Source organism: Triticum aestivum, chromosome 3A, assembly GCF_018294505.1.
Source record: "Triticum aestivum cultivar Chinese Spring chromosome 3A, IWGSC CS RefSeq v2.1, whole genome shotgun sequence".
Lineage (NCBI taxonomy): Eukaryota > Viridiplantae > Streptophyta > Magnoliopsida > Poales > Poaceae > Triticum > Triticum aestivum.
The window spans coordinates 648,733,954-648,750,972 of record NC_057800.1 but is presented as its reverse complement, the minus strand read 5'-3'; positions in this window follow the sequence as shown (position 1 = coordinate 648,750,972).

Below are 17,019 nucleotides of genomic sequence, written 5' to 3'. Positions count from 1 at the left end.
GACAGGCGGTTCTTGAGGCCAACCGCCGCCAAGGGTGCTAGGAGGCCGGACTCGGATGCTGTGTGGAATAACCGCTGCAGTGGCTCCATGATTAAGATGAACAACATTGGCGAGAGCGGGTTCCCTTGCCTTATCGTTGACGAAGATGAACCTACACTAGAATTTATTAAACATTATTAAATGGAACAAAATTATTAAATGGAAATATGAAACCATATGCAAAGTAATTAGCTGAAGAAGTCAATTGAACATTATCGTTGACGAAGATGAACCTACACTAGAATTTATCCAACTGGGGCCTGGATAGCTATCGAGTGCTAATTTGATGTCAGGCCTGCGGAAGGGGGAAATGTTCTCTTCATACAATTGCTTCAAAGAGTCACCGAAATTCATCTAAGCAATGTCAAGGCGAGTGGATATCAATATCAATGAGCATACAAAGCTGGGACAATGGAAAGAGCACCATAATTTTTATTGTTATTAACTGTGAAGATTGGCCTGAAAATATAACTGTATTCCTAGCAACCCATTTCCATATCTCAAGATAGACACCAACCAAGTCCTTCCGGTGGTTAAAGTCAAACCGAAGGCTATATAGATGCTCCTGAAATTGGAAACAGAATTGAGAAATGCCATCATCACTTATTTCAGCGACCAAATTAATAGGTGGGAGAAGCGCATTACACGTAAGGCAGACACAACTGAGCGTCTGGAAATATACGGAAACCGCTTCGCAATCCTCAGTGTTTGAAGAAAGGCCTCTAGCTCGTTTCTCAGCCGCTACACAACAAAATTAAATGGTTACCATGCTCATGTGTGACACTACAACACAGTGTAGTTAGATCAAATGCAAGAGGTTATGAGGAGTACCTGATCGCTGAAGAGTGCTGCTTCATTGTCAATCCACTGTCACATGGAAAAGATCACTATCAGACCAACTTAGCATGATCAATATATACAATGGTTTACACTTGACTGCATCATGGCTACCTTAATTTGCTCTGCCATCTGCTCACGGAACTGGACATACTCTACATCTCCCTGGTAGGTATGATAATACAGGCGGTATTGCTTCAAATCTCCATACATACCCTGCAGAAAGGAAATGTCACTTGGGCTGCTGCTAGTACTGGAACACAAAAAAAACATGGGCACTTGCTGAGTTAATCATGACTACCATAAAAGGACACTAACAGTTTCCTTTATAAGGAGTATCATAGCATTCAACCAGACAAAGAAAAATTCCATCCCCAACCTCAGAGTAGTTAGAACAGAATGCCCATTAACTGATGGTGGGAACAAGTTTGTAATGTCAGCATGGATGAAAGTTATACTAATTGGCAGGGAGGAATCAATTGTTGACCTACATGATCAGGAAGCACTAGCCGCTGGTAGTCTTCCAAGCCGGCAAGCTTGCATTGTTCAGGATGGAAGTACCATTCAGGATTGTCTTTGGCACGCTGGAGGAAATTTAGTTCATAAGCATCAAAACAACGCTCCAATTCCTTGCTCAGTTGTGCATTATCTGGTTCCTCTCCGGGCGAGGGTAACTGCAGTAGAAGAGCGGACCGTAGATGAACACAAACGCAAAGGCGCAGACATCATCAGACTACTAAAATGCACACACAGGACGAACCAAGCAGGCAATATATATCATGAAAAATGTAAAGGCTAGCCATGATAAGTGATGACTGGTACCTCATGGGCTTGGATGTAGTACCGGGAGAGCCGGCGGTAGACCTCAACCTGCTACTGTTCATCGCATATAGAATGATAATACGGTACCTTGTTCAACTTACATTTGAGAGGACTGATCAGAACATGGAGGTTTTATATTTCCTCTGCCTCTGCCCCTGTCTCTCGTTTGTGGGCGGTTGGAAACTTCTCTTTGGTACTACCCGCGAAGGAGAAATTGATCTGTCCATTGTCGGATTTGCGTCGACGCAATTGTGCACTACAAACTTCTCTTTGGCTCAACGATATCTGCCTTGCTTATGCTGCCCCCTTCGCTAGCGCTAGCAGTAGCAGGATTGCGTTGTTGAGACCTTAATAATAATGTAACCGGCAAACAGTCATGGAGATTAGGTGATTGGTTCGCTCATGGACCCAAAGCAAAAAGAGGGAGAGAGGCGGAGGGTGTTACCTTGCCGTGGGAGGCTCCGGGGAGGCGCGCCAGCGCGTTCGGGGAAGAGGAGGATTCGGGGCGCGGCATGTTGGCCGGCTAAGGGGCGACTGACCGGTGACCGGAGATGGGGTGGGTGGCGGCGACGGGGTGTAGGGCCTAGGCTAGGGGACGACTGTGTGCTGCTCGATCGTCGGGCGAGAAATTGTACGTAAAGGAAAATTTCACGAACCGCTACGTGGCAGAATCATCCTAGATCTACTGTCTGTTTCGTTCGACCTCCCCTCTCCACCGAGACAAGACAGGAGAGGCGCTAGAGCATCTGGCATGGACGCAGCGGAGCGCGTGGCTCTGTGGCGGCTGCTACTTCGTGTGGAGGGTGAATCACCATGCATAGCGGTCAAGAGATTATTGATTTGGAAAATACTCTCTCCGTTCCACAACGTAGCGAGTATATATTCTTTTTTAAAGGACGCCGATAACTGCCACATGTGTGGGCGTTAAGGAATTTGCCCACACGTTCTGTGTGGTGCCTAAGAGGACCAGTTCTCACGTCTGTGTGTGGGCAAAACAATTAGTGTTCACACGCCTCTTTTTTCTCTCCCGGTCCCTCTTACACGCGTGCGTGTGGGCGAAATAGATAACGCCCACACGCCCGATACGTCAGGCCTCGTACCTCGTGGTCCCGCACGCCCCACGTGACACTTTACCGCGCGCCCCGCAGTTGCCATGGGCCGGACCCTTGTCCATGTTCGTTTAAGTGCAGTTGCCATGTTTGCTCAACTGCAGTTGCCATCTCAGGTCAAAGTTCCAGATTGTCATTTTTTGGACAACTACAGCTGTTGCCATGTGTGGTCTGGTCTACTGCAGTTGCCATGATTTCAAAACTTTAGGAGTTGCCACCTACTAACACTAGGCAGTTGTCATGTAGTGCTACAAAAAAAGGCATGGCAAAAAACATGTTCGCGTAAAAGAGAGAGTTTCCATGTGCTCACAAGCACGCTAGGGCAGTTGCCATTTAAAAAGAAAGAGTTGCCATCTGCTTACGTGCACGCTAGGGCAGTTTGCCATGTACCATGCAAAACATATGGCAACTGACATGTTCGGATAAAAAAAAGAGAGTTGCCATCTGCTTGCAATCATACTAGGGCAGTTGTCATGTACACTGCAAAACGCATGGCAACTGGCAGCTTGGGTGTGGGAGAGGAGGCGGGTGTGTGGGTGAGATGGCAAACGCCCACGCACCAGCCCTTGTGCGTGACTGAAAAACTGGTGTGTGGCTGAACTACTAAACGCCCACACATCGGCCCCTCCGTGTGGTAAAACGGATGTGTGGGCGACCTCTCTCACACACCACACACGCGCGTTGTCCTACGTGGCATACAAAATCAGCTAATTCGTGCCAAGATTCGTGCAGAAGTTACTGGACGATGATGGAGGCGTGTGGACGAGTTAGCTAACGCCCACACGTGTGGGCGTTAACATTTTTGTTTTTAAATCAAGTTTTATAAACTTTGACCAAGTATGAAAATTTATATGCACTACATTATACTCCCTCCGTTCCATAATATAAGAACGCTTTTGACATTAGTGTAGTGTTAAAATCTTTCTTATATTTTGGGACGGAGGGAGTAGAATGGAGTAGTCATTGCCGAGCGTTCGCCAGTGAGAACTGCCAGCCATAGCTGCCACCTGAGCTTTTCATACTACTCCCTCTTTTATGGTTTATATGGCTTAATTTAAAAATCTCTTTTATCAAGATAGATGATGAGTGATGGAATAAATTCTATTGTTTGCAAAAGCACTTAGACCTCCCCCAATGCAAAGTTGCTTAGATGAGGTGCTAAGCATATTAAATGCCTTAGCAACTTAAGTCCACAATGCAAAGATGCTAAGCTTTCGGGTGCTAAGCTTCGTGCATTTAATTCGTTGTAGACTCAGAATTATGCTTTCACCTAGGTACAACACAGTGTAGTTAGATCAAATGCAAGAGGCTATGAGGAGTACCTGATCGCCGAAGAGTGTTGCTTCATTGTCAATCCACTGTCACATGGAAAAAGATCACTATCAGACCAACTTAGCATGACCAATATATACAATGGTTTACACTTGACTGCATCATGGCTACCTTAATTTGCTCCGCCATCTGCTCACAGAACTGGACATACTCTACATCTCCCTGGTAGGTATGATAATACAGGCAGTATTGCTTCAAATCTCCATACATACCCTGCAGAAAGGAAATGTTACTTGGGCTGCTGCCAGTACTGGAACACAAAAAAAACATGGGCACTTGCTGAGTTAATCATGACTACCATAAAAGGACACTAACAGTTTCCTTTATAAGGAGTATCATAGCATTCAACCAGACGAAGACAAATTTCATCCCCAACCTCAGAGTAGTTAGAACAGAATGCCCATTAACTGATTATGGGAACAAGTTTGTAATGTCAGCATGGATGAAAGTTATACTAATTGGCAGGGAGGAATCAATTGTTGACCTACATGATCACGAAGCACTAGCCGCTGGTAGTCTTCCAAGCTGGCAAGCTTGCATTGTTCAGGATGGAAGTACCATTCAGGATTGTCTTTGGCATGCTCGAGGAAATTTATTTCATAAGCATCCAGACAACGCTCCAATTCCTTGCTCAGTTGTGCATTATCTGGTTCCTCTCCGGGCGAGGGTAACTGCAGTAGAAGAGCGGACCGTAGATGAACACAAACGCAAAGGCACAGACATCATCAGACTACTAAAATGCACACACAGGACGAACCAAGCAGGCAATATATATCATGAAAACTGTAAAGGCTAGCCATGATAAGTGATGACTGGTACCTCATGGGCTTGGATGTAGTACCGGGAGAGCCGGCGGTAGACCTCAACCTGCTGCCGTTCATCTCATATAGAACGATAATACAGTACCTTGTTCAGCTTACATTTGAGAGGACTGATCTGAACATGGAGGTTTTCTATTTCCTCTGCCTGTGGCCCCTGTCTCTCGTTTGTGGGCGGTTGGAAACTTCTCTTTGGTACTACCCGCGAAGGAGAAATTGATCTGTACATTGTCGGATTTGCGTCGAGGCAATTGTCCACTACAAGAGCATGGCTGTGATCCATGGGAGGGAAGATTTCATCGGCGGGCTCAACGATATCTGCCTTGTTTATGCTGACCATCCCCAGCTCGGTGAGTGTTGCTGCCGCCTTGGATAGCACTAGCAGTAGCAGGGTGGCAGGATTGCGTTGTTTAGACCCTAATAATAATCTAACCAGCAAACGATCGTGGAGATTAGGTGATTGGTTCGCTCATGGACCCAAAGCAAAAGGAGGGAGAGAGGCGGAGGGCGTTACCTTGCCATGGGTGCGGTCGTGGGAGGCTCCGGAGAGGCGCGCCAGCGCGTTCGGGGAAGAGGAGGATCCGGGGCGCGGCGTGTTGGCCGGCTAAGGAGCGACTGACAGGTGACCGGAGATGGGGCGGGGGCGGCGGCGGGGTGCGGGGTGTATGGCCTAGGGGACGACTGTGTGCTGCTCAATCGTCGGGCAAGAAATAGAAAAGGAAAATTTCACGACATGTTATGTGGCAGAGCTCTCGTCGTAGATCTACTGCCCCTAGTCGTTTCATTCGAATTCCCCTCCATGTACATTTTTTTTAAACGAAGGCAAAAGATTTGCCTCATTGATTAATTAAGAAGAAAAAAGTTGCCTAGTTAATTAGCAGAAAACCAAACGAAAACTGATATAAATCAATCACATACGGACTACTCATAGAGCATGCAACCCATAAGTGCATGATCAGCCCGACAACCATACCCAACACACAACGATCACCAACCCCCACACTCCTACATCGCAAAAAAAACCAACGAGAGAACCTCGTCCGAAGACCACGAACACCACCAAATCTACATAGACAAGCCGGGCCTTAAGGGCAATCTAAGAGACTGATGGCCCTCCATCAAGCAACTATAGACGCCTTTTCTGCGGCGTCACTCTTCTTTCTTTTGCTCCTGAGAGCCTCCTCCACAATCGTCTTGCCAGATCCAGGGTTAGCCGCCTCCAAACGTTTGAGCAAGCTATGAATCTCAATTTGGAAGAGAATGTTATCGGCCTTTTCACGCACAGACACCACTTGGGCAACGGGCTTGTGCGAGTGGGTGATTGCAACGTTGGTGTAGGGTTTCGTAGTAATTTCAAAAAAATTCCTACGCACACGCAAGATCATGTGATGCATAGCAACGAGGGGAGAGTGTTGTCTACGTACCCAACACAGACCGACTGCGGAAGCGATGACACGACGTAGAGGAAGTAGTCGTACGTCTTCACGATCCAACCGATCAAGCACCGAAACTACGGCACCTCTGAGTTCGAGCACACGTTCAGCTCGATGACGATCCCCGGACTCCGATCTAGCAAAGTGTCGGGGAAGAGTTCCGTTAGCACGACGGCGTGGTGACGATCTTGATGAACTACAGCAGCAGGGCTTCGCCTAAACTCCGCTACAGTATTATCGAGGTATATGGTGGCAGGGGGCACCGCACACGGCTAAGGAATAGATCACGTGGATCAACTTGTGTCAACTTGTGTGTCTTTGGGGTGCCTCTACCTCAGTATATAAAGGAGCCAAGGGGGGAGGGGGCGCCGGCCAAGAGAGAGAGGCGCAGGAGGAGTCCTACTCCTACCGGGAGTAGGACTCCCCCCCCCCAATCCTATTCCAACTAGGATTCCCAAGGGGGAAAGAGGGAGAGGGGTGGCCGGCCACCTCTCCTAGTCCTAATAGGACTAGGGGAAGGGGGGAGGCGCGCAGCCCCCTTGGGCTGCCCCTTTCTCCTTTCCACTAAGGCCCATGAAGGCCCATATGGCTCCCGGGGGGTTCCGGTAACCTCCTGGTAACCTGGTAAAATCCCGATTTCACCCGGAACACTTCCGATGTCCAAACATAGGCTTCCAATATATCAATCTTTATGTCTTGACCATTTCGAGACTCCTCGTCATGTCCGTGATCACATCTGGGACTCTGAACAACCTTCGGTACATCAAAATGCATAAACTCATAATATAACTGTCATCGTAACCTTAAGCGTGCGGACCCTACGGGTTCGAGAACAATGTAGACATGACCGAGACACGTCTCCGGTCAATAACCAATAGCGGGACCTGGATGCCCATATTGGCTCCTACATATTCTACGAAGATCTTTATCGGTCAGACCGCATAACAACATACGTTGTTCCCTTTGTCATCGGTATGTTACTTGCCCGAGATTCGATCGTCGGTATCCAATACCTAGTTCAATCTCGTTACTAGCAAGTCTCTTTACTCGTTCCGTAATACATCATCTCACAACTAACATATTAGTTGCAGTGCTTGCAAGACTTATGTGATGTGCATTACCGAGAGGGCCCAGAGATACCTCTCCGACAATCGGAGTGACAAATCCTAATCTCGAAATACGCCAACCCAACATCTACCTTTGGAGACACCTGTAATGCTCCTTTATAATCACCCAGTTACGTTGTGACGTTTGGTAGCACCCAAAGTGTTCCTCCGGCAAACGGGAGTTGCATAATCTCATAGTCATAGGAACATGTATAAGTCATGAAGAAAGCAATAGCAACATACTAAACGATCAGGTGCTAAGCTAATGGAATGGGTCATGTCAATCAGATCATTCAACTAATGATGTGACCTCGTTAATCAAATAACAACTCTTTGTCCATGGTTAGGAAACATAACCATCTTTGATTAACGAGCTAGTCAAGTAGAGGCATACTAGTGACACTTTGTTTGTCTATGTATTTACACATGTATTATGTTTCCGGTTAATACAATTCTAGCATGAATAATAAACATTTATCATGATTATAAGGAAATAAATAATAACTTTATTATTGCCTCTAGGGCATATTTCCTTCAGTCTCCCACTTGCACTAGAGTCAATAATCTAGTTCACATCACCATGTGATTTAACACCAATATTCATATCTGTATATGATTAACACCCATAGTTCACATCGTCATGTGACCAACACCCAAAGGGTTTTACTAGAGTCAATAATCTAGTTCACATCGCTTATGTGATTAACACCCAAAGAATACTAAGGTGTGATCATGTTTTGCTTGTGAGATAATTTTAGTCAACGGGTCTGTCACATACAGATCTGTAAGTATTTTGCGAATTTCTATGTCAACAATGCTCTGCACGGAGCTATTCTAGCTAATTGCTCCCACTTTCAATATGTATCCAGATTGAGACTTAGAATCATCTGGATCAGTGTCAAAAAACTTGCATCGACGTAACCCTTTACGACGAACCTTTTTGTCACGTCCATAATCGAGAAACATATCCTTATTCCACTAAGGATAATTTTGACCGCTGTCCAGTGATCTACTCCTAGATCACTATTGTACTCCCTTGCCAAACTCAGTGGTAGGGCATACAATAGATCTGGTATACAGCATGGCATATTTTATAGAACCTAAGACTGAGGCATAGGGAATGACTTTCATTCTCTTTCTATCTTCTGTCATGGTCAGGCTTTGAGTTTTACTCAACTTCACACCTTGTAACACAGGCAAGAAACCTTTTTCTTTGTCTGTTCCATTTTGAACTACTTCAAAATCTTGTCAAGGTATGTACTCATTGAAAACTCATCAAGTGTCTTGATCTATCTCTATAGATCTTGATACTTAATATGTAAGCAGCTTCACCGAGGTCTTTCTTTGAAAAACTCCTTTCAAACACTCCTTTATGCTTTGCAGAATAATTCTACATTATTTCCGATCAACAATATGTCATTCACATATACTTATCAGAAATGTTGTAGTGCTCCCACTCACTTTCTTGTAAATACAGGCTTCACCGCAAGTCTGTATAAAACCATATGCTTTGATCAACTCATCAAAGCGTATATTCCAACTCCGAGATGCTTGCACCAGTCCACAGATAGATCGCTGGAGCTTGCATATTTTGTTAGCACCTTTAGGATTGACAAAACCTTCTGGTTGTATCATATACAACTCTTCTTTAATAAATCCATTAAGGAATGCAGTTTTGTTTATCCATTTGCCGGATTTCATAAAATGCGGCAATTGCTAACATGATTCCGACAGACTTAAGCATAGATACGAGTGAGAAACTCTCATCGTAGTCAACACCTTGAACTTGCCGAAAACCTTTTTTTTCGACAAGTCAAGCTTTGTAGACAGTAACATTACCATCAGCGTCAGTCTTCTTCTTAAAGATCCATTTATTCTCAATTGCTTGCCGATCATCGGGCAAGTCAACCAAAGTCCATACTTTGTTCTCATACATGGATCCCATCTCAGATTTCATGGCTTCAAGCCACTTTGCGGAATCTGGGCTCACCATCGCTTCTTCATAGTTCGTAGGTTCATCATGATCTAGTAGCATGACTTCCAGAAAAGGATTATCGTACCACTCTGGCGCGGATCTTACTCTGGTTGATCTACGAGGTTCAGTAGTATCTTGTTCTGAAGTTTCATGATCATCATCATTGGCTTCCTCACTAACTGGTGTAGGTGTCACAGAAACAGTTTTCTGTGATGAACTACTTTCCAGTAAGGGAGCAGGTACAGTTACCTCGTCAAGTTCTACTTTCCTCCCACTCACTTCTTTCGAGAGAAACTCCTTCTCTAGAAATGATCCATTCTTATCAACGAATGTCTTGCCTTCGGATCTGTGATAGAAGGTGTACCCAACAGTTTCCTTTGGGTATCATATGAAGTCATACTTCTCCGATTTGGGTTCGAGCTTATCAGGTTGAAGCTTTTTATAAGCATCGCAGCCCCAAACTTTAAGAAACGACAGCTTAGGTTTATTGCTAAACCATAGTTCATACGATGTCGTCTCAACGGATTTAGATGGTGCCCTATTAAACGTGAATGTAGCTGTCTCTAATGCATAAGCCCAAAACGATAGTGGTAAACCGATAAGAGACATCATAGATCGCACCATATCTAGTAAAGTACGATTACAACGTTCGGACACACCATTCCATTGTGGTGTTCCAGGTGGTGTGAACTGTGAAACTATTCCACATTGTTTTAATTGAAGACCAAACTCGTAACTCAAATATTTGTCTCCGCGATCAGATCGCAGAAACTTTATTTTCTTGCTACGATGATTTTTCCACTTCACTCTAAAATTCTTTGAACCTTTCAATTATTTCAGACTTATGTTTCATCAAGTAGATATACCCATATCTGCTCAAATCATCTTGTGAAGTTCAGAAAATAACGATACTTGCCACGAGCCTGCATACTCATTGGTCTGCATACATCAGTATGTATTATTTCCAATAAGTCAGTAGCTCGTTCCATTGTTCCAAAGAACGGAGTTTTAGTCATCTTGCCCAAAAGGCACGGTTTACAAGCATCAAATGATTCATAACCAAGTGATTCCGAAAATCCATCTTTATGGAGTTTCTTCATGCGCTTTACACCGATATGACCCAAACGGCAGTGCCACAAATAAGTTGCACTATCATTATTAACTTTGCATCTTTTGGCTTCAATATTATGAATGTGTGTATCAGACGTTCGAGATCCAACAAACCATTTTCATTGGGTGTATGACCATAGAAGGTTTTATTCATGAAAACAGAACAACAATTATTCTCTAACTTACATGAATAACCGTATTGCAATAAACATGATCAAATCATATTCATGCTCAACGCAAACACCAAATAACACTTATTTAGGTTTAACACTAATCCCGAAAGTATAGGGAGTGTGCGATGATGATCATATCAATCTTGGAACTATTTCCAACACACATCGTCACTTCACCCTTAACTAGTCTCTGTTTATTCTGCAAATCCCGTTTCGCGTTACTAATCTTAGCAACCGAACAAGTATCAAATACTCAGGGGCTACTATAAACACTAGTAAGGCACACATCAATAATCTGTATATCAAATATACTTATGTTCACTTTGCCATCCTTCTTATCTGCCAATCACTTGGGGTAGTACCTCTTCCAGTGACCAGTCCTTTGCAGTGTAAGCACTCAGTTTCAGGCTTTGGTCCAGCTTTGGTCTTCTTCACGGGAGTGACAACTTGCTTGTCTTTCCACTTGAAGTTCCCTTTCTTTCCCTTTGCCCTTCTCTTGAAACTAGTGGTCTTGTCAATCATCAACACTTGATGCTCTTTCTTGATTTCTACCTTCGTCGATTTCAACATCACGAAGAGCTCGGGAATCGTTTTCGTAATCCCTTGCATACTATAATTCATCACGAAGTTCTACTAACTTGGTGATGGTGAATAGAGAATTCTGTCAATCACTATCTTATCTGGAAGATTAACTCCCACTTGATTCAAGCGATTGAAGTACCCAGACAATCTAAGTACATGCTCACTAGTTGAGCGATTCTCCTCCATCTTTTAGCTATAGAACTTGTTGGAGACTTCATATCTCTCAACTCGGGTATTTGCTTGAAATATTAACTTCAATTCCTGGAACATCTTATATGGTCCATGACGTTCAAAACGTCTTTGAAGTCCCGATTCTAAGCCAAAGAGCATGGTGCACAAAACTATCAAGTAGTCATCATATTGAGCTAGCCAAACGTTCATAATGTCTGCATCTGCTCCTGCAATAGGTCTGTCACCTAGCGGTGCATTAAGGACATAATTCTTCTGTGCAGCAATGAGGATTAACCTCAGATCACGGATCAAATCCGCAACATTGCTACTAACATTTTTTAACACAGTTTTCTCTAGGAACATATCAAAATAAACATATGAAAGCAACAACGCGAGCTATTGATCTACAACATAATTTGCAAACTACTACTAGGACTAAGTTCATGATAAATTAAAGTTCAATTAATCATATTACTTAAGAACTCCCACTTAGACAGACATCTCTCTAGTCATCTAAGTGATCACGTGATCCAAATCAACTAAACCATGTCCGATCATCACGTGAGATGGAGTAGTTTTCAATGGTGAACATCGTTTATGTTGATCATATCTACTATATGATTCACGCTCGACCTTTCGGTCTCCGTGTTCCGAGGCCATATCTGCATATGCTAGGCTCGTCAAGTTTAACCTGAGTATTCTGCGTGTGCAAAAACTGGCTTGCACCCGTTGTAGATGGACGTAGAGCTTATCACACCCGATCATCACGTGGTGTCTGGGCACGACGAACTTTGGCAACGGTGCATACTCAGGGAGAACACTTCTTGATAATTTAGTGAGAGATCATCTTATAATGCTACCGTCAAACAAAGCAAGATAAGATGCATAAAAAGATAAACATCACATGCAATCAATATAAGTGATATGATATGGCCATCATCATCTTGTGCTTGTGATCTCCATCTCCGAAGCACCGTCATGATCACCATCGTCACCGACGCAACACCTTGATCTCCATCGTAGCATCGTTGTTGTCTTGCCAATCTTATGCTTTCACGACTATCACTACCGTTTAGTAATAAAGTAAAGCATTACATCGCGATTGCATTGCATACAATAAAGCGACAACCATATGGCTCCTGCCAGTTGCCGATAACTCGGTTACAAAACATGATCATCTCATACAATAAAATTCAGCATCATGCCTTGACCATATCACATCACAACATGCCCTGCAAAAACAAGTTAGACGTCCTCTACTTTGTTGTTGCATGTTTTACGTGGCTGCTACGGGCTTAAGTAAGAACCAATCTCACCTACGCATCAAAACCACAACGATAGTTTGTCAAATAGACTCCGTTTTAACCTTCTCAAGGACCGGGCGTAGCCATACTCGGTTCAACTAAAGTTGGAGAGACGGTCGCCCGCAAGCCATCTATGTGCAAAGCACGTCGAGGGAACCGGTCTCGCGTAAGCGTACGCGTAAGGTTGGTCCGGGTCGTCTCGTCCAACAATACCGCCGAACCAAAGTATGACATGCTGGTAGGCAGTATGACTTGTATCGTCCAGAACTCACTTGTGTTCTACTCGTGCATATAACATCAACATAAATAACCTAGGCTCTGATACCACTAAAGGGTTTCGTAGTAATTTCAAAAAATTTCCTACGCACACGCAAGATCATGTGATGCATAGCAACGAGGGGAGAGTGTTGTCTACGTACCCAACGCAGACCGACTGCGGAAGCGATGACACGACGTAGAGGAAGTAGTCGTACGTCTTCACGATCCAACCGATCAAGCACCGAAACTACGGCACCTCCGAGTTCGAGCACACGTTCAGCTCGATGACGATCCCCGGACTCCGATCCAGCAAAGTTGTCGGGGAAGAGTTCCGTCAGCACGACGGCGTGGTGACGATCTTGATGAACTACAGCAGCAGGGCTTCGCCTAAACTCCGCTACAGTATTATCGAGGTATATGGTGGCAGGGGGCACCGCACACGGCTAAGGAATAGATCACGTGGATCAACTTGTGTCAACTTGTGTGTCTTTGGGGTGCCTCTACCTCAGTATATAAAGGAGCCAAGGGGGGAGGGGGCGCCGGCCAAGAGAGAGAGGCGCAGGAGGAGTCCTACTCCTACCGGGAGTAGGACTCCCCCCCCAATCCTATTCCAACTAGGATTCCCAAGGGGGAAAGAGGGAGAGGGGTGGCCGGCCACCTCTCCTAGTCCTAATAGGACTAGGGGAAGGGGGGAGGCGCGCAGCCCCCTTGGGCTGCCCCTTTCTCCTTTCCACTAAGGCCCATGAAGGCCCATATGGCTCCCGGGGGGTTCCGGTAACCTCCCGGTAACCCGGTAAAATCCCGATTTCACCCGGAACACTTCCGATGTCCAAACATAGGCTTCCAATATATCAATCTTTATGTCTCGGCCATTTCGAGACTCCTCGTTATGTCCGTGATCACATCCGGGACTCCGAACAACCTTCGGTACATCAAAATGCATAAACTCATAATATAACTGTCATCGTAACCTTAAGCGTGCGGACCCTACGGGTTCGAGAACAATGTAGACATGACCGAGACACGTCTCCGGTCAATAACTAATAGAGGGACCTGGATGCCCATATTGGCTCCTACATATTCTACGAAGATCTTTATCGGTCAGACCGCATAACAACATACGTTGTTCCCTTTGTCATCGGTATGTTACTTGCCCGAGATTCGATCGTCGGTATCCAATACCTAGTTCAATCTCGTTACTGGCAAGTCTCTTTACTCGTTCCGTAATACATCATCTCACAACTAACATATTAGTTGCAGTGCTTGCAAGGCTTATGTGATGTGCATTACCGAGAGGGCCCAGAGATACCTCTCCGACAATCGGAGTGACAAATCCTAATCTCGAAATACGCCAACCCAACATCTACCTTTGGAGACACCTGTAATGCTCCTTTATAATCACTCAGTTACGTTGTGACGTTTGGTAGCACCCAAAGTGTTCCTCCGGCAAACGGGAGTTGCATAATCTCATAGTCATAGGAACATGTATAAGTCATGAAGAAATCAATAGCAACATACTAAACGATCAGGTGCTAAGCTAATGGAATGGGTCATGTCAATCAGATCATTCAACTAATGATGTGACCTCGTTAATCAAATAACAACTCTTTGTCCATGGTTAGGAAACATAACCATCTTTGATTAACGAGCTAGTCAAGTAGAGGCATACTAGTGACACTTTGTTTGTCTATGTATTTACACATGTATTATGTTTCCGGTTAATACAATTCTAGCATGAATAATAAACATTTATCATGATTATAAGAAAATAAATAATAACTTTATTATTGCCTCTAGGGCATATTTCCTTCAGTTGGAACCACCCACGATCCACAAAGGTGAGCGGGTGGCTAGGCTCCAGAGGATCAGGTGCCAACATATCAATCGCCTCAACATCATTGGCCATAGTACCACCGACACGATCGACTCAGGCATGCCCAGTTGCTCACATGACAAAGGTGAATCATGTCCCTCACACAAGGTCGCCGGTGAGACGACCTCCATATGCTCCACTGATAACACTCTAGCCACAACGCTATCGTCAACCATAGTAACCTCCTTTGGTTCCATCATTGACATAGGCGAAAACATTGCCCACACACAAGTCCTGCATGTCAGGCATGATCTGCAAAACTGTGTCCTAGCTGCAACCCGAGCTTTTCGTACTCCCTTTTTTTTAATTTATAGGGTTTAATTTAAAAATCTATTCAACCAAGGTAGATGGTGACCTATCACTTCTGCCTAGCGCTTCGCGCCGGCTGCCACCAGCCGCGCCGCCCTCCACTTCGTAGACGGTGCCCACCCTCCCGCAGCGCCATGGCCTCTAAGGTTGAGCAAGGGCGAGAAGCTGGCCGGCGGCAAGTCAGTGGACTGCAACGACCAGGCGTGCACGGCTGGACAACATGTTTAGTTTGACCGCGACCTTTTGCCGTGTAACACTGTGTGTTATGTGTAGCTGTTAACTCTTAATCATGTCCAGTGTATGCAACCAAACAACGTGCACTAGTATGAGTACAATCAATGCGAGCAACAAAACACGGTGCGTAGAGTCGGTGCTACGATGCAGGAAGAGAAGATGCAGGCAACCAATATACATGTAAATGTTGGTTTTTGCCAGCTTATGTGTAAAACGGCAAAAAAAAATATTGGTAACCAAACGCATCCTAAACGGCAAACTCACAAGAGAAGCTAGCAGATTGACTATATTTGTACCGCCCTCGCAAAAAAAAAAAGACTATATTTGTACCGTGGGTGCGAGCCAAACAACAGGGAAACACGTATATGTGATTTCGTCTCGGATTCGTAATCGAACCGGAGACCCAGTCGGTTTGGGCTCAGCACCCTGTTTTTTTCCCCTTTGTTTTGCTCTATAAAGCAACAAAGCGACAACGAACCGTGCATAGCGCAAACGCAACCATACATACCATATCCCAGAGACAGGGAGCACACCGTCGCATCGACGCGCGCAGCAGCGCCGGCCGAAGCGCGCGACCAGGTAGCAGTATCGAATACCGATCGGCGAAAAAGGCGTCGATCGACCGACCGGAGATGGGCGCGTTCGTGGCCATGGATCGCCTGGGAAGTCGTCACGAGAAGGCACCGCCGGCGGGGACGAAGCGCGAGCTCCCGAGCCTGGAGCCGCGCACTGCCCCTCCCCTCAGCCTCAGGTCGCTGCTCGGCTCGGTATATGGCAGACGCCAGGAGTTCGCTGAGGGGTCTCAGGCGGCAATCGCGTCGGCGGAACAGTTGATCCGGGAGATCGACGAGGCCCTGGCAAAGCAGGGCGGCGACATGGAGCAAGATTGCAGACAAAAAATTGAGCTCAAGTTTGGAGTACTGATGTGAGCAATCATGGTGTTACTTTGAGAATTCATCAGATCAGAATATAAAAAAGGATAATGAGCATGGTCCAGAATATGGTGGGCTTGCCCTTCGGTGCATGACCTATGCTTTGCATGCTTGTTGGTGGTCTCCTTGTTAGTTCTTGCTTGGGTTGCTACTACTACGTTGCCTAGGTCATAATGAGTTGCCGGCGCATGTCCCGGATCCTTTTGTCGCTCCTCGTTGTTTAGTTTGTACTTTCTCCGTTTCTTTTTAGTCCGCATATAAGGTTTGGTCAAAGTCAAGCTTTATAGAGTTTGACTAACTTTATATTAAAAAATATAAACATTCACAATATGAAATCAATATTATCAGATGCACCATGAAATGTATTTTCATACTATATAGTTTTAGTATTGTAGATGTTCATATTTTTTTATATAAATTTGGTCAAACTTTGTGTAGTTTGACTTTGACCAAATCTTATATGCGGAGTAAAAAGAAACGGAGGAAGTGTTCGGCCGTGCCATCTATAGCTTTGTATCGGTGGTGCTTTTCTTTGTATGTATCGGTAATCCACTTCTGAGTCCAGACTTATCTGCACCCGCGCTGATGAAAAAATCAAAACA